Raw genomic sequence first — 15,554 nt, forward strand, 5'->3', positions numbered from 1 at the left:
AGGCCAAGGAAGAAAAATGCTGCTTGATAACCTCCTGGCGTTTGATTTAAGGCTATTTACTTTGTATATTTTGACACGTGATGTGGATAATTTGAGTTTTAACAGTTATAATGCTTTAACTTTTTGAATATCAGTATCTACTGTCATTAAATAATTATTGTCTCACATAAAAGTCCCACAAATTTAAATCAATACAAATTTTAAAAATGCTTAAAACCCATGATTTTGTGCAATAGTGAAAATTTCTATTGATAAAAACAGAAAAATGTTTCAAAATAAATATCAATATGAGCGGTCAAAATTATAAAAGTTAAAAATCCATTTCTGCCCGAGGCAGTGTGATTTGAGCCTGTGGAATTCACGGCCACAAGCTCTTAGATTCAGGTACTGTGGCTGGATTTTGAAACGGACTGTAGATTGTATATGATCCATCTCAAGTTAAGCATGATTTAAGGCGAAGCTTTGTATGTTGGGACCAGCAGACTCAAAAGACTCCCTGTACAGAAGATCCAGGGCAGCCAGATATGGGAGTATTTCCATAAGCCCTGTTCTACAGCTTTTTATAGGACTAGTAATTGGAGAGCAAAATGTGAACCACAGAGGTAATACAGTGGTGTTATAACTGTGCTGGTCCCAGGACGTTAGAGACACAAAATGAGTGAGGTTGTCTCTCCCACCAAGCAAAGTTGGGCCAGTAACACATATTACCTCACTCATCTTTTCTCTTGCCTCACTGGGGTGCTCGGGACATGACAGGATCTCTTTGCACAGGACCTCATGGACGGTGCTAGACTCCCTTACTGCTCTCTCCCTGGCTGCTGCCTCTTTTGTCTAGCAAGGAACATGGTAGGAACTGAGATACAATCTGTGCTACAACTAATATCTGAGTCACAGGAGCTGGAGAGTAAATGGATAAAGCCACAGTACGGGCAGGACCTTATTCCCTGTAACAGAGTTAAAATGCTGGACTGCCAAGGCTTTAACCAGCTCCAGGGACACTGTTAGGCTCTGATCTACAGTACAATTTATAGCTGGTCAGGGGATAGCCATGTTGTAAGGTTTTGGAAACGCTTCACGAATTTGCGTGTCATCCTTGCGCAGGGGCCATGCTAATCTTCTCTGTATCGTTCCAATTTTACCAAACTGAGCGGGGTGGAGATAGGGTGAAATCAGGTTTTAAAAGTAAATGTCAGTGATCGGCAGAGGAAAGTAAAACCAACAGTTAAAGACAAGATCTGTTCCCCAAGGAGACTGAATTACCAACAATCTCAGCCCTAGAGTGAGCAATAAAAGAAAATACACACTACCATCCAACGGCCCAAGTTAGACTTACTTAACTGATTAGGTTCTAGCCCCAGAGATAAAGAAATCACCGCCTGTTGTTCTGCAGTTCACCTTCAGAAGCATTTAACACTAGCCTTGACAAAGCACTAGATGTCATCAGAGTAAGGAAGAGTCCTGCACTGATCCCTGCGGGAAGGACTAGATGATCCAAGATCTTTTCCCATCTCTGAATGTCTGTCATTCTAAATCCTCAGGTAAACTGGTAAAGCATAGGCCCAAAGAGATTATAAATCTACGGTCACAGGTAAGTGAGAACCAGATTAACTGAGTGGGGAAGAGAAATCTCTCACTGACTGCTACATCCTGCGACCTACTCTATATAAAACCCCAGTGGATGCTTTTGCAGCCCCCGGACGCTCTTGTGACAGAATCCACCTTGGGTGGCATGGAGATGAGCCTTTGTCCAGACCAGTGAAGCAGGTAATCCTCTCATTTTATCAGAACCCCTCCACTGTGAGAGCTGCCTCAGCAAACTAGAGAATGACAGACTCCAAATGGAATTTCTTTGCACTGCTTATTTTGGAAACACCTTTAGTTCCTGGAGGAGTGAGAGAGAACTGGTTCAACAGATCAGTGCCCAAGATGAAGTCTGCATCTGTGCAGGCTGCTTCTCCCCCCACAGCCAGCAGGAGATGCTGTCCCTGGACTAGGACCAAGCACCAAAAAACCCAACAACAACGTGTATGAAAGGGTTCAGACAAGATCTCTTTTGGCTCTATCTATTCTGCCCACAAGCAATCTGCTCCACAGGAGCCCACAGGTAGGCATGTCCTCTGCTAGAGGTAGCACAGAACATGAGGTTTGTATGGCCCTTGGTTTGCATTATTATTCAAGAGTCACAATAATTATGATTTGGAAAGACTCCTCTAATTTCTGCTGAAGTCCTCAGCCCTGCCTTCTTCATCTCTTTTTCGGCCTCCCCAAATTCCAGCTCTTCAGATCACACAGGATACTGCTGCCCACTGCCCTGAGACACAAGGAAATGGGAGTCCGGGCCTCTCCGCTCAAAACAAGGCAGCTGGGTTTAGATCTCATTTAAAAAGCAAAGCAAAGACAATCTAAGTCTGGGCGCTGGAATAGGATGTAGGAGAACTGGGTTTAAGGTCAAATCCATTAGTGATTGTGAGGCACTGGGATACTAGACCGATGGGGCCATATAAAGACTATAAATGGACTAGAACTCTGCTAGTTTTCAAACCCTTGGTGGTCTTCCCCAGCTAATCCTGCATCTTGCCTCATTCTTTTTTTCTCATCTCCCCATTCATGTAACACCACCCTCATTTCTGTCCCATCACACGACACACCACTAATCAGACAAGAGCCTTCAGCTCCTGGTGTCTGGATCTCTCTGTCTCATCACCTGTCCAATGTTACAAGTCCACGCTATTTTCTTTATACAAATGTGCAAATACCTAGATGTTTCCAGAGGTGCTTTAAGGAATACAATAAAAAACATCCTCTCTTTTTCTCCCTTGCCCAGATCTCTTCATCTCTTTCTGCTATTCAACTCTCCAAAGGGTTTGGAAAGGCACTAATGCTAGCCAAAACAAAAGTTATTGTATCATGTGATTTCTCCCCTAGGGAACAATCAGCTCAAAAGCAACTAATTGCCACGGAGATTCCTGCCATTCACTAAATTTTCCAGCTGTGTTAAAAAAGGCACAAGAACAACTGGATTGTCAAGGTCACACACTGAGTCAATGGCTCAGCCAGAATTACCAAAGAACCAAGGAGCCATTTGAATCTACGCTCTTTATTCAGACCATTGGGTCTACCTGCTCCTAGGAGTGGTTCTGATCGGTGTTTACAGTGGACATGGAAGATATTCCGTTATGACTGAGAAGAACACTAGGTTGTGTAATAAGAAAATATGGCTGTGCTCACGTGAAAATTTCTTTTTTTTTTTTTCTTCAAGTAATAAAGTCTGCAGATCTGTTACAACCGGTACTTCAGCCTGGATCCAGTGTGGGAGCAGAACCAGACCTGCCAGTCACCGGCAGCCGGAGAATACCCCGCCCTCGGATATTCCCTCCAGTTGAGAACACTTCCATAGCCAGGATAATTCAATTCTACTGTCCTAAATTACAGAGTGTGTTAAATATACCTTTAGGAAGAAGCACAACAATTTCTCTTATTGCAGAGCATGGAGAATCCCTGAGACAAACCAAAATGTTTGTATGTCAGTTTCTCTCTTTACTTTGGTGAGCCTAATCTGTGGACCTTATTATGGACAGAAAGGAAATTTTCAGGTCAGTACAAGTGAATTCTCCCATTCTTCATTGTGCTAAGGTCCACAGATCCTTACAATGGGATTTTCACAGCAGTGTGCCTCCAGAGTGGGAAGCAAGATCATCCTTTCTATGTGAACACTCAAAAGCAGGTAGATTATATATCCTCCATATTCCCCTGGGCATTAAGGCGTGGAGATCATTTCTGTCCCCTAGACCCCTCCCAAAAAGGCACTGGGTAAAGAATGGATGACCAACATATAGCATTACAGGGCCATGATCAAGAAAAATTGTTTAGGAAGGTAGAGGAAGAAAGAAATTTACCTAAACCAATATTAACACTACCATGATTCTGAAAGAAAACCTGGGAGCACTTGCCAAATCAAATAGTGTTGATCAAAGCTGAAGAGCTGATGGGCAGGATTCCCTGGGAGGCTAATATGAGGGGGAAAGGAACCCAAGAGAGCTGGCTGTATTTTAAGGAGACCTTATTGAGGGCACAAGAGCAAACCATCCCGATGTGCAGAAAGAATAGCAAATATGGTAGGCGTCCAGCTTGGCTTAACAAAGAAGTCTTTGGCGAACTTAAACGCAAAAAGAAGCTTACAAGAAGTGGAAGCTTGGTCAGATGACTAGGGAGGATTATATAAACACTGCTCGAACGTGCAGGAATGAAATGAGGAAGGCCAAAGCGCAATTGGAGTTGCAGCTAGCAAGGGACGTGAAGGGGAACAAAAAGGGTTTCTACAGGCATGTTGCCAACAAGAGGAAGATTCGGGAAAGTGTAGGCCCCTTAAAGAAAGAGGGAGGCGACCTAGTGACGGAGGATGTGGAGAAAGCTGAGGTACTCAATGCCTTTTTTGCCTCTGTCTTCACAGACAAGATCAGCTCCCAGACTGCTGTACTGGGTGGCACAGAATGGGAAGGAGGCAAACATCCCGCAGTGCTGAAGGAACAGGTTCAAGACTATTTAGAAGGATTGGACATTCACAAGTCCATGGGGCCGGATGCAATGCACCCGAGGGTGCTGAGGGAGTTGGCTGAGGTGATTTCAGAGCCATTGGCTATTATCTTTGAAAGCTCGTGGCAACAGGGGGAGGTCCCTGAGGACTGGAAAAAAGCAAATATAGTGCCCATCTTCAAAAAAGGGAGGAAAGAGGATCCGGGGAACTACAGACCGGTCAGCCTCACCTCAATCCCTGGAAAGATCATGGAGCAGGTCCTTAAGGAATCCATTTTAAGGCACTTGGAAGAGAGGAAGGTGATCAGGAACAGTCAACACGGATTCACCAAGGGAAAGTCATGCCTGACCAACCTGATTGCTTTCTATGATGAGGTGACTGGCTCTGTGGATGTGGGGAAGGCGGTGGATGTGATATACCTTGACTTTAGCAAAGCTTTTGATACGGTTTCTCACAGTATTCTTATCAGCAAGTTAAAGAAGTATGGGTTGGATGAATGGACTATAAAATGGATAGAGAACTGGCTAGAGCATAGGGCTCAACGAGTAGTGATCAATGGCTCCATGTCTAGCTGGCAACCGGTCACAAGCGGAGTTCCCCAGGGGTCGGTCCTGGGGCCGGTTTTGTTCAACATCTTTATTAATGATCTGGAGGATGGGGTAGATTGCACCCTCAGCAAGTTTGCGGACGACACTAAGCTGGGGGGAGTGGTAGATACCCTGCAAGGTAGGGATAGGATACAGAGTGACCTAAACAAACTGGAGGATTGGGCCAAAAGAAATCTAATGAGGTTCAACAAGGACAAGTGCAGAGTCCTCCACTTAGGAAGGAAGAATCCCATGCACAGCTATAGACTGGGGACCGACGAGCTGGGCAGCAGCTCTGCAGAAAAGGACCTGGGGGTAACGGTGGATAAAAAGCTGGATATGAGTCAGCAGTGTGCCCTGGTTGTCAAGAAGGCTAATGGAATATTGGGCTGCATTAGGAGGGGCATTGCCAGCAGGTCACGGGAAGTGATTATTCCCCTCTATTCGGCATTGGTGAGGCCGCATTTAGAATACTGTGTCCAGTTTTGGGCCCCCCACTACAAAAAAGATGTGGACAATTTGGAGAGAGTGCAGCGGAGGGCAACCAAAATGATTAGGGGGCTGGAGCACAGGACTTATGAGGAGAGGCTGAGGGAACTGGGCTTGTTTAGTCTGCAAAAGAGAAGGTGAGGGGGGATTTGATAGCGGCTTTTAACTACCTGAAAGGGGGTTCTAGGGAGGATGGGGCTAGGCTGTTCTCGGTGGTGGCAGATGACAGAACAAGGAGCAACGGTCTCAAGTTGCAGGGGGGAGGTCTAGGTTGGACATTAGGAAAAAGTTTTTTACTAGGAGGGTGGTGAAGCATTGGAATGGGTTACCTAGGGAGGTGGTGGAATCTTCATCCTTACAGGTTTTTAAGCTGAGGCTTGACAAAGCCCTGGTTGGGATGATATAGCTGAGGTTAGTCCTGCTTTGAGCAGGGGGTTGGACTAGATGACCTCCTGAGGTCCCTTCCAACTCTAATATTCTATGATTCTATGATTCTATGATTCTATGATTCTAAGAGGAGAAATCTGCTATCCAGTTGCAGAATGGAACAAAGAGATGGCAACACGGGAACGCAAAGATAACCTCCTGTAGGAACTGACTCACATCCTTCAGACAGAGCAAGACTCAGTTTGTTCCAAATTCTCGGAGGCTAGAAACAGGACGGGAATGTGATTTTATTGCCCCAATTTGAAGTAGATGATGGATGGTTTTCATTCACATTCTTGCATTTCCATGAGTTGCTTGAGAACGGGAATGGGACAAAACTGTTTTCCTGTTTTCCCTGGTCTCAAAGAGGTCCACTTGAGTGTTCTTCAGTCCTGGCAGGTGGGCCGCTTCAAGGTGAATGTTGTGGTCCACAGAGAGGTCCCAGAGACGTAAGGCTTCTCAGTACAGGAGCTGAAGACCTGGCTCCCCCTCGCTTGTTGATATAGTACATCGCCGCTGTGTTGTCTGTGAGGACCCGTACTACCTTGCTGGACGGGTGTGGAAGGAACACCTCGCAGGCCAGCCGGATGGCCCTGAGTTCTCTGACATTTATGTGAACAGCTAGCTCCTCTCTGGACCAAAGGCCGAGTCCATAGGGCGTCAAGGTGGGCATCCCATCCCAAGTCTGAGGCATCTGAGACCAAGGACAGCATCAGTCTCGGGGCTTCAAAGGGCACCCCTTCTAGCAGCTGTTGAGGGTTCATCCACGATAACCTGGACACTAGAGTGTAGGGACTTGCAGCAGGAGCTGGAGATGACAGCCCAGTACCTCCCCCATTATTTAGGTGAGGCAGGACCCCCATCCCTCTATTACATCTCCTAAAGGAGCATGATATACAGCTATACTTGTGTAGGGCAGCTGCAGACCTCCACAGTTGCACAGTACTGTGTATGAAAAAGAGTCAATCCTTGGTTTTGTTTACTGTTATACTATTGTTGGATCCCCTGATTTGGATACAGACAGCTGGCCTCCCTCCCATACGAAGGAAGAATTCCCTTTGTGTGTGGCCACGTGCACACACCCAAAGAAATCAGCTTTGTCTGTAGCCTTGTCTTTTCTGTACGGATCTGCCATGTAGCAGTCTCTGAAGGTGAACAGGGGAACCAGTGGCTCTCTCCAAGAAGAGTCTGGCCTGGAACTCAGGGATGGGCTCCCCAAAAGCTCTACCTCTCTCTGCGGCATAGGATCCACATGGGCCAGATGGGTCTGTGTTTCCCCAGGAGGTCTCAGCCTGGAATATTGGAGGGGAAGGAGGGGGGGGGGGGGCTGTTAGAGAAAGGGCGGGAGCTGGACCTGAAGGCCCCTTACCGCACTCTCTGGTGCTGGCAGTTTTAGTGCTCCTAGTGTCCAGTGCCCTCCATTCACGACCCGCAGGGAAGCACAGTAGAAGGAGGCAACTGAGCTCCGCCGTCAGATGCATGGCTGCTGCAGTGGGATACAGAAATGCCTGCGCAATTGTCCATCTGCTGGACTGCCCTTCTGGCTTCACTCCTCTCCTGCCCAGACCGGCTGTGAGGGAAACCGCCCTCTGCTCAGGCCAAACTGCTGAGCTCCCAGTCAGACACGCAATAAGTGGGGGGAAGCAGGAGACACAGCTCATCCTTTGGCCTCTGACTTTTCTCCTTCCCTGAAACCTGCAAGGGCGCCAGCTGCTGCCAGTGTCTCAGAAGGGGAAGCAGAGCTGACGGGACAAGCTCCCCAAAAGGCAGAGAAGTAGACAGACACAGTCACACTGTGGGACAAAATCGGAACTGAAGTGTAGCGTTCCCTGGAAGGGCCTGGCAGCAGTGAAAGGTGGGAGCTGCTGGGGAGGCAGGTAACACTGGGGGAACCTCAGCGGGGCACTGCTAGTGACGGACAGGCCTGGCCCCGCCCCCACGCTGCAAACATGAAGAAAGCAAATCTATCAGCCACCGGGGAGGTTTACCAAGTACACACAGAGCATACACGCTGGCTTCCCACCCAGCACTGTGCTGCCCTGCCCCTGGTGATCCCCAGACTCACTGCCAAGACCCCACATTTCACCAGGCAGCCCCTCCCCACCGAAAACCTAGAGAAACACATTTCATTCTTTAACCTGCCCTCAGTGCTATCCTCATTATTGATTCCTAGCCTGCAAGGTTTATTTCCACTTACAGCTCTCCAGTTGATACTGACTTGTAAGTAGGAAAGAACGGTTCCTTTACCAGGCAAGGGAGTTCCATTTAACAAGGCTACAGGGAGACGTCTTGTGGGGATACCTCCATTTCCAATCCCTCCCCCCTCCTTCTGAATGTGAAGGGCTGGCGGGGAGGGCCCAGACAGAACTGCACGGGCTTGGATAACCTGTTTCCCCAGCTGGCTTTTCTCCATTACAGAGCCTACTCTATTCCATACACGGAAGGAACGGGAGGTTTTAGTAGGCATGATTAGCATTACTGGCTTCCTAGTTGGGAGCCTCCAAGCTAAAAGAATGAATAGGCTCCTGAGTGAACAGCCCTCTCAGCCCCAAAGTGACCCCTCTATGTCAGGGAGGAGGCACAGTGTACTGCCAATGTGGAAGAGGTTTGCTCTGCTGCAACCACGGCTATAAGGGAGTCTTTGGTCTCTGTGGCTGTCTGTCTATCTGCCATCAAGGGTGAAAATATCTGGCACAGATATTAAAAGCGACTTGCCTAACGCTATGTAGCAAGTCAACAGCAGAGCTGAAAAGAACCCAGAGGTGCTGGCTCAGTCCAGAGCTATCTGTCTGGTCCCTCCAGAGGCTGTGGGAAGAGTTTCTTTAAGGACAGGTAGGAGTGTCCCAGCACTAAGCCAGCTCATGACATGTAGTCTTGGCTGCCACTTCACCAGGAGGTTGGGAGAAGAATCCCATGGGAGTGAGGCCAGTTCCCTAAATGGAGAACACTTGACTCCTTGCTGCTTTGTGAAGCTAACCCAGGAGGACCGTTCCCTCTGGTACAGAGCTCACACCTCAGTGCCAACCACTGAGCGTGGAAAGTGCAGCTGTCTTCAAAACAGAAAGGGCGGACGTTCAGTGACCATTGTATCCAGGAGGAAGCTAAATCATGCCAGATACTTACACAAGGCAACAAAAGAACTGAGAGAACACAAGCAAAGAGACCTGCCTGTGGATACAGTAAATACCCATTCCCAGTGTGCGCGCTGAGGGGAACTGGTAAATATTGACTCAGCCTCCTGGGGAGCTATTCTTTTGGGCTGAAATAGGTTAAAGGCTTTATGGTGTGAGGAAAAAAGCAGGTCCGACCTGGTGGAAACTGAGGATTTGTAAAAAGGAGACCAAGTGAGTCAGAATTAGAGGGGAAAGGAAACAGAGAACCCAGGAAAAGTCCCGCCTGAAATACGCCAATACATACAGCATTGATATCTGCAGCCACTGTACCACCTCAGGCTGTAATCTCATTACACTGCACAAGGTATGCAGGGTCAAACCAGGTCAGCATATGTACAGGAGACCTTCAAAAGGAAAATGACTGTGGTAAATTGCTTTCAGTAGATAGCAACCCCCTCTCCCAGTCAGTACTGAACTAGTCTTCAGCCTAGTCCAGGGGGCCCAGTACTGCTAGATGAGACACACCAGGGCCCAATGCTTGTGGTCAAAGATCCCATGACCCTTTGCATAGATGTAGTTGTGCTGTCCCTGGTGTCCTGGCCAAATTCCACAACTTAAATGAGGAAAAAAATTGGGCTTGTGCCCATTTTTATAATGGATAAAGCAGCACTGGTAGGTTTTGTCCCCAGAAGGTGTGTGAGCAGGAATGGGGATACATTAGAAATGTACGTCCAGTCTAGCTGGGAAGAACCTGGTACTTTGCGAATTATTGAAGTGATGTGACCAAAGGACCACGAGAGGCAAATGTGGACATTTGAGGGGGAAAGGACTTTTGGCCAGACTGTTTACAGCACACCACCTATTCAACTGCAACGTGGACAATTTGGAGAGTGTGCAGCGGAGGGCAACCAAAATGATTAGGGGGCTGGAGCACAGGACTTATGAGGAGAGGCTGAGGGAACTGGGCTTGTTTAGTCTGCAAAAGAGAAGAGTGAGGGGGGATTTGATAGCGGCTTTTAACTACCTGAAAGGGGGTTCCAGGGAGGATGGGGCTAGGCTGTTCTCGGTGGTGGCAGATGACAGAACAAGGAGCAACGGTCTCAAGTTGCAGGGGGAGGTCTAGGTTGGACATTAGGAAAAAGTTTTTTACTAGGAGGGTGGTGAAGCATTGGAATGGGTTACCTAGGGAGGTGGTGGAATCTCCATCCTTAGAGGTTTTTAAGCTGAGGCTTGACAAAGCCCTGGTTGGGATGATATAGCTGAAGTTAGTCCTGCTTTGAGCAGGGGGTTGGACTAGATGACCTCCTGAGGTCCCTTCCAACTCTAATATTCTATGATTCTATGATTCTATGACTCAACAGCATTCAGGAGGAAGGAAGCCTTAGCCAGGAGTTCTCATGTCTTCATACAAGGTGTGAGAGCTCACCGTGTGCATCTGCAGAGGGCCAACAAGTCCTGCAGCAAAAGCAGGAGAGCAGAGCGGATATTTCTGAGTTGAAAAATTGAAGGATTTTTTTTAAAAGACGCATTTCCCCCTTCTGCAGGTCTCTTTTAAATTCCCCCAGTAGTTTCTGTTGGATAAATTATTCTCCCATACCCTAGTTTGTAGTGTAGTGGTGCTGTGCACTGTTAAACAGTGGCATTTGTTCCACACAGAGGTGGATGCATATCAGTGCTGGCCAAAGTAATCCTTGTATTATCGCTGGTAGCACTTTAGGATCTATATAAATGCAAGTACTTTTTTCTTAAACTGGTCTTCATTATTATACGATTGATTCCAGCTCCTGGGAATTTTGAGGCACTTCAGATCCATTTCTGTAATGAAGGCAAGAGAATTCTGCAGGCCCACTACACTAGATAGCTGCACCACTTCAAGGTTAAACATTGCAGCGTAACTAGCACAGGTTGGTCCTGATGCAATTCAGTGTGTCCACTGTAAACTGGTGTGACTCGTCCACACACCGCACCCGCCCCAGCCATTGCTGAACTTACGCACTGAAGAACCTAACCTTCATTTCCTGCACCGCTTGTCAGAACAGAGGCATAGCAGCAGCTGTATGGCTGGCAGCAAGAGAATGAACACACTTTGTTTCTATTAAAAATTCATACACTAATACATTAAGTTACTATAATACAGTAATAGGATAGTATCTTTTGTTTCCAGTGCTTTGGTTGGCGCTTTGAGCTCCTGACACTTAAGTCCAATGATTGCTTACAGCTGGCTCCATCCTGGCTGAGGATCCACACATGGCCGCTCAGCAGAGCTGGCTGGAAGGGAGCTTGTCATCACCAATGGCAGCACCCTCCCCCTCCCACAGCTGTGGATTGGTCCATCTGCTCCCCTATTCCACCCTTAACACATATCTGAGATCTGTGGCTGTGGGTTTCCTGGCCCGCAAAGGCAGGAAGCCTGAACATGAATAACTTGTGATCTCTAGGAGAAACCAAGGTGGGAAGTCTTCCAGCTCGATTCACGATTTTGCACTGACTATATTTTCAAGGCTCTTTGCAGAACTGTTCAGCAAACTAAAAAATTAGGAGATGAACATTTCTGCACTTCTACACAAAATAAGGGACAATCCTGGCCATGGACTTCGTGGGCCCTATGGCCTCTGCATTCTCTGTGTCTTAATCTGCATCACCTGACTGGAGATCCTGCTGGGAAGTGTCAATTCAATAGCTGCTTCCCCGGAACAGCAGCAAGGATTACTGAAAACTGACCCAATCCTTCATTTTCAATATGCTGCAAAATAGGCTAATTTACTGTAAGGGTTTTGCTGTAACTCCACATCTCAGCAACACCAAACATGGATTTTACATTAGAACTATGGATATTTCATAGAAGTTTCACGATACCTCATCTTAAGAGTTTTAGATTGAACAATAGCTACATTTAACTCTAAGTTAAAATATTTTTAAGAACTGGAGCAGGAGAAGAGTCAAGTTTAGGAAAAAGAAAAGAGGGCAGAGAAACACAGGAGCTTTTCCAGAAAGCAGGAGCTGCAGAAAAGAAGGGTTTTTTGGCCCAAATGTGTCAAGGGGGTTGGTGCTAGATAAGCAGAAGGAATGCGGGAAGAGAAGACCTAAAGATATAAGGCATATATAAAAGGACTGTGAGACTAACTGAATCATGTCTAGGAAGTGTACTAAAGTGAATGATGTTATCAGGTAAAAAATCATATTTAAAAATAGATTAGTCTACTTTGTGTTACCAACCAGAGATCATTGAGACAAACAATGATCAATTCTCATTTTATTTTGACCATCATTTGTACTACAGCAGCACGAGCAGTCTCGATCAAAATAAGGACCCCACCATGCTTTGCACTGTGTATACATGTACTAAGAGACAGTCCCTGCCCCAAAGAACTTACAATCATAGACGACTAGGGTTGGAAGGGAACTCGGGAGGTCATCTAGTCCAACCCCCTGCTCAAAGCAGGGCCAATCCCAACTAAATCATCCCAGCCAGGGCTTTGTCAAGCTGCACCTTAAAAACCTCTAAGAATGGAGATATCACAACTTCCCTAGGTAACCCATTCCAGTGCTCCAGTGAAAAAGTTTTTCCTAATATCCAACCTAGACCTCCCGCACTACAACTTGAGACCATTGCTCCTTGTTCTGTCATCTGCCACCACTGAGAACAGCCTAGCTCCATCCTCCTTGGAACACCCCTTCAGGTAGTTAAAGGCTGCTATCAAATCCCCCCTCATTCTTCTCTTCTGTAGACTAAACCATAGTTTCTCAACCTGTGGTATGCATACCCCTGGGGGTACGTGAGACACAGGCAGGGGGTACGCAGCGAAAAACCCAGTGAAAGGAGGCGGACAGTAGCCACCGACTTCTGGGGGAGCCGGGTGGCAGTCGCCCACTTCCTGCCCAGTCCCAGCTGGGAGGCAGGCAGCAGCCACCAGCTTCCCGCCTGATTCCACCTCCTAGCTGGGAGGTGGACTGCAGCCGCCCCAGCCCTAGGAAGCTGGGTGGCAGCTGCCAGCTTATTGGGATGCTGGGCGACAGCTGCTTGTTCGGGCAGCACCCTCTGGCTTTTTGGGAAGCCAGGCGGCAGCTGCCCACATCCCGCCCGGTTCCAGCTCCCAGGTGGGAGCCTGGCGGCAGCCTCCTGCACCCTGCAAGCTGGTGTCGCAGCTGGGTGGCTACCACCTGTGCCCTTGCTCTGAGCCAAGAGACAGCCTCTCGCACCCTGGCTTGAAGATGGGCAGCAGCTGCCTGCCACCTGCCCATATCTCCAGGTCCCAGCCTGCACGAGATCCTGTCGCCCACCTCCTGGGCTGGTAGCCAGGCGGCAGCCACCTGCAACTTGCCCAGGTGGCAGCTCCCCTCCCCGGCTCAAAGCCCGGTGCCCAGTAAGCCAGGCGGAGAGCCCAGCAGCTTGCCCAGTTCTGCAGCCAGGCTCTTCCCACAGGCTCACTTGTCAATTTCACAGCTCCAGCTGAGCAGTGAAATTGACAGCTATAACAGCTCCAGATTTTACCAGTATAAAAATGTTGAGAGGGGCCCACACAGTGTGATTTGCCCAGGCCCGCACCCCTCAGGGATGGCCATGGGGAGCGCTGCTATCCACTCTAGTGGGACGCTAGTACCTGCTCAGACCTCACAGGTTCCCGCCTGTGTGAGGAGAACACCCTGTGATCCTGCCCTCAGGCCATAGTGATTGGCTGGTGTTGACCTTTGCTCCTATACGAAGGAAGGGGAGGAGGAAGGTGGGGAGAAACCGCAGGGGGTTTTGTGATCTGCCACAGCCACACAGCACTGCACAACTCAGAACTCTCCCGCTTTACGAGAAACACAGTTGTCCAGCGATAAAAGGGGAAAAGATTGTATTTCTCCGCGTGGAAAACAGTGTTGGGTACTTATTACAATTTTCAGAAGTTAGGGAGTGCTTGCTACTTAAAAGGTTGAGAAACACTGGACTAAACAAGCCCAGTTCCTTCAGCCCCTCCTCATAAGTCCTGTGCTCCAGCCCCCTAATCATTTTCGTTGCCCTCTGCTGGACTCTCTCCAATTTGTCCACCTCCTTCCTGTAGTGGGGCACCCAAAACTGGACACAATACTCCAAATGTGGCCCCTTCAGTGCCGAATAGAGGGGAATAATCACTTCCCTCCATCTGCTGGCAATGCTCCTACTAATGCAGCCCAATATGCTATTAGCCTTGGCAATAAGGGCACACTGCTGACTCATCTCCAGCTTCTTGTCAGTGACGTAATGAGGGGGAGTGTGGGGGGGAAGTGGGGCTGGGCAGCCCTTCACAACGCGCAGGGGGGTCTGAGGAGTGCAGAGCCTCTTGCGGCCCCCTCTCCCCGCCCGTCGTGAAGGGCTGGCCCTACACACTGTGTGTGTATGGGGGGGAGAGGGGGAATGGAAGCGGGAGCCGCTGCCCCTCAGCCTCCTGCGCCCTCCACCCATCATGAAGTGCCAAACTGGTGGTGCCCACCCCCCTGACAGGGGGTGAGGCTGTCCCCTATCCGAGACGGTGCGGAGCTGCGGGGCAGGAGCAGCAGGTAAGTGCCGGGGGGAGAGGGGGAGAAGGGCCGGCCCTTCGTGATGGGTGGGGGGCAGGGGGCACAGGAGGCTCTGAGGGGCGCCCCAAAGCACCTCCCCACCATGTTGTGAAGGGCTGGCCCAGCCCCCCTCCCCAGGCTGGGGAATGAGGCTGCCCCATCCAAGCTGGCACCAGGCTGCAGGGCTGCAGCAGAAGAGGCGGGCGCCGGGCAAGTGTGGGGAGCAGCAAAGCCAAGTCTGTTCCCCAAGCAAAATAAGGTATATTGGCAAAAGAGCTTGTTCAATGGGACAAATACTTCAACATGGGGCTAACCTACACAGCTAGGCATGCAAGCAAAACTTAAGTGTAGATGACCAGATCACTCACTTTCAAGAATTTAAAAACTAAGCCAGATGTTCTCAAATGCCAAGTTACATACTCCTGGAGTTGTGGAGTCCCTAGAGCCCTGGATGAGATAAACAGGACAGGTCACACCTCTCGGAGTTATTGTTTCAGATTCTACAGCCAAAGGCAGATGACACTACATCAAGTTTACACTTGGGTAACCCGAAGGAGTACACAACTGTTAAAAAATGATTGGTCAGATCCTGGAGCACAATTCCAGTGCACAGGGGTGAATTCCACAACAAATTCTGTGACCATGGAATCACAAATTGCACAGGGCCCTGCCCACAGCTACGATGACTACTAAATAAGTACTAACCCTTGTGATGTGTGAACATAAATCATGTTTAGAGATGACCACATCTCTTACTTCCTATTTGTATTATGTAGTCTGGGTCCCAGTGTGCCAGGCTCTGTACTGACATATAGAAAAAAGTGATCCCTGCCCCAAAAGCTTACAATATAAAGACAAAACGCAACTGGTGGGTGAAACAAGCCA

General features: G+C 48.5%; 1 protein-coding gene and 1 non-coding gene across 3 annotated transcripts in view; both read right to left on the reverse strand.

The window, feature by feature from the left end:
• The window catches only part of PPP1R16A (protein phosphatase 1 regulatory subunit 16A), a 65,435-nt gene that overhangs the window by 21,512 nt on the left and 28,369 nt on the right, over positions 1 to 15,554 (reverse strand). The window lies entirely within an intron of this gene.
• Positions 1,057 to 1,162, reverse strand: LOC137161123 (U6 spliceosomal RNA). Its single transcript, XR_010922040.1, has one exon. It is a non-coding gene; the product is annotated as a U6 spliceosomal RNA (small nuclear RNA).

This window comes from Emydura macquarii, unplaced genomic scaffold (assembly GCF_026122565.2).
Source record: "Emydura macquarii macquarii isolate MOO-44397 ecotype Brisbane River unplaced genomic scaffold, CSIRO-AGI_Emac_v2 contig_2246, whole genome shotgun sequence".
NCBI classification, from domain to species: domain Eukaryota; kingdom Metazoa; phylum Chordata; order Testudines; family Chelidae; genus Emydura; species Emydura macquarii.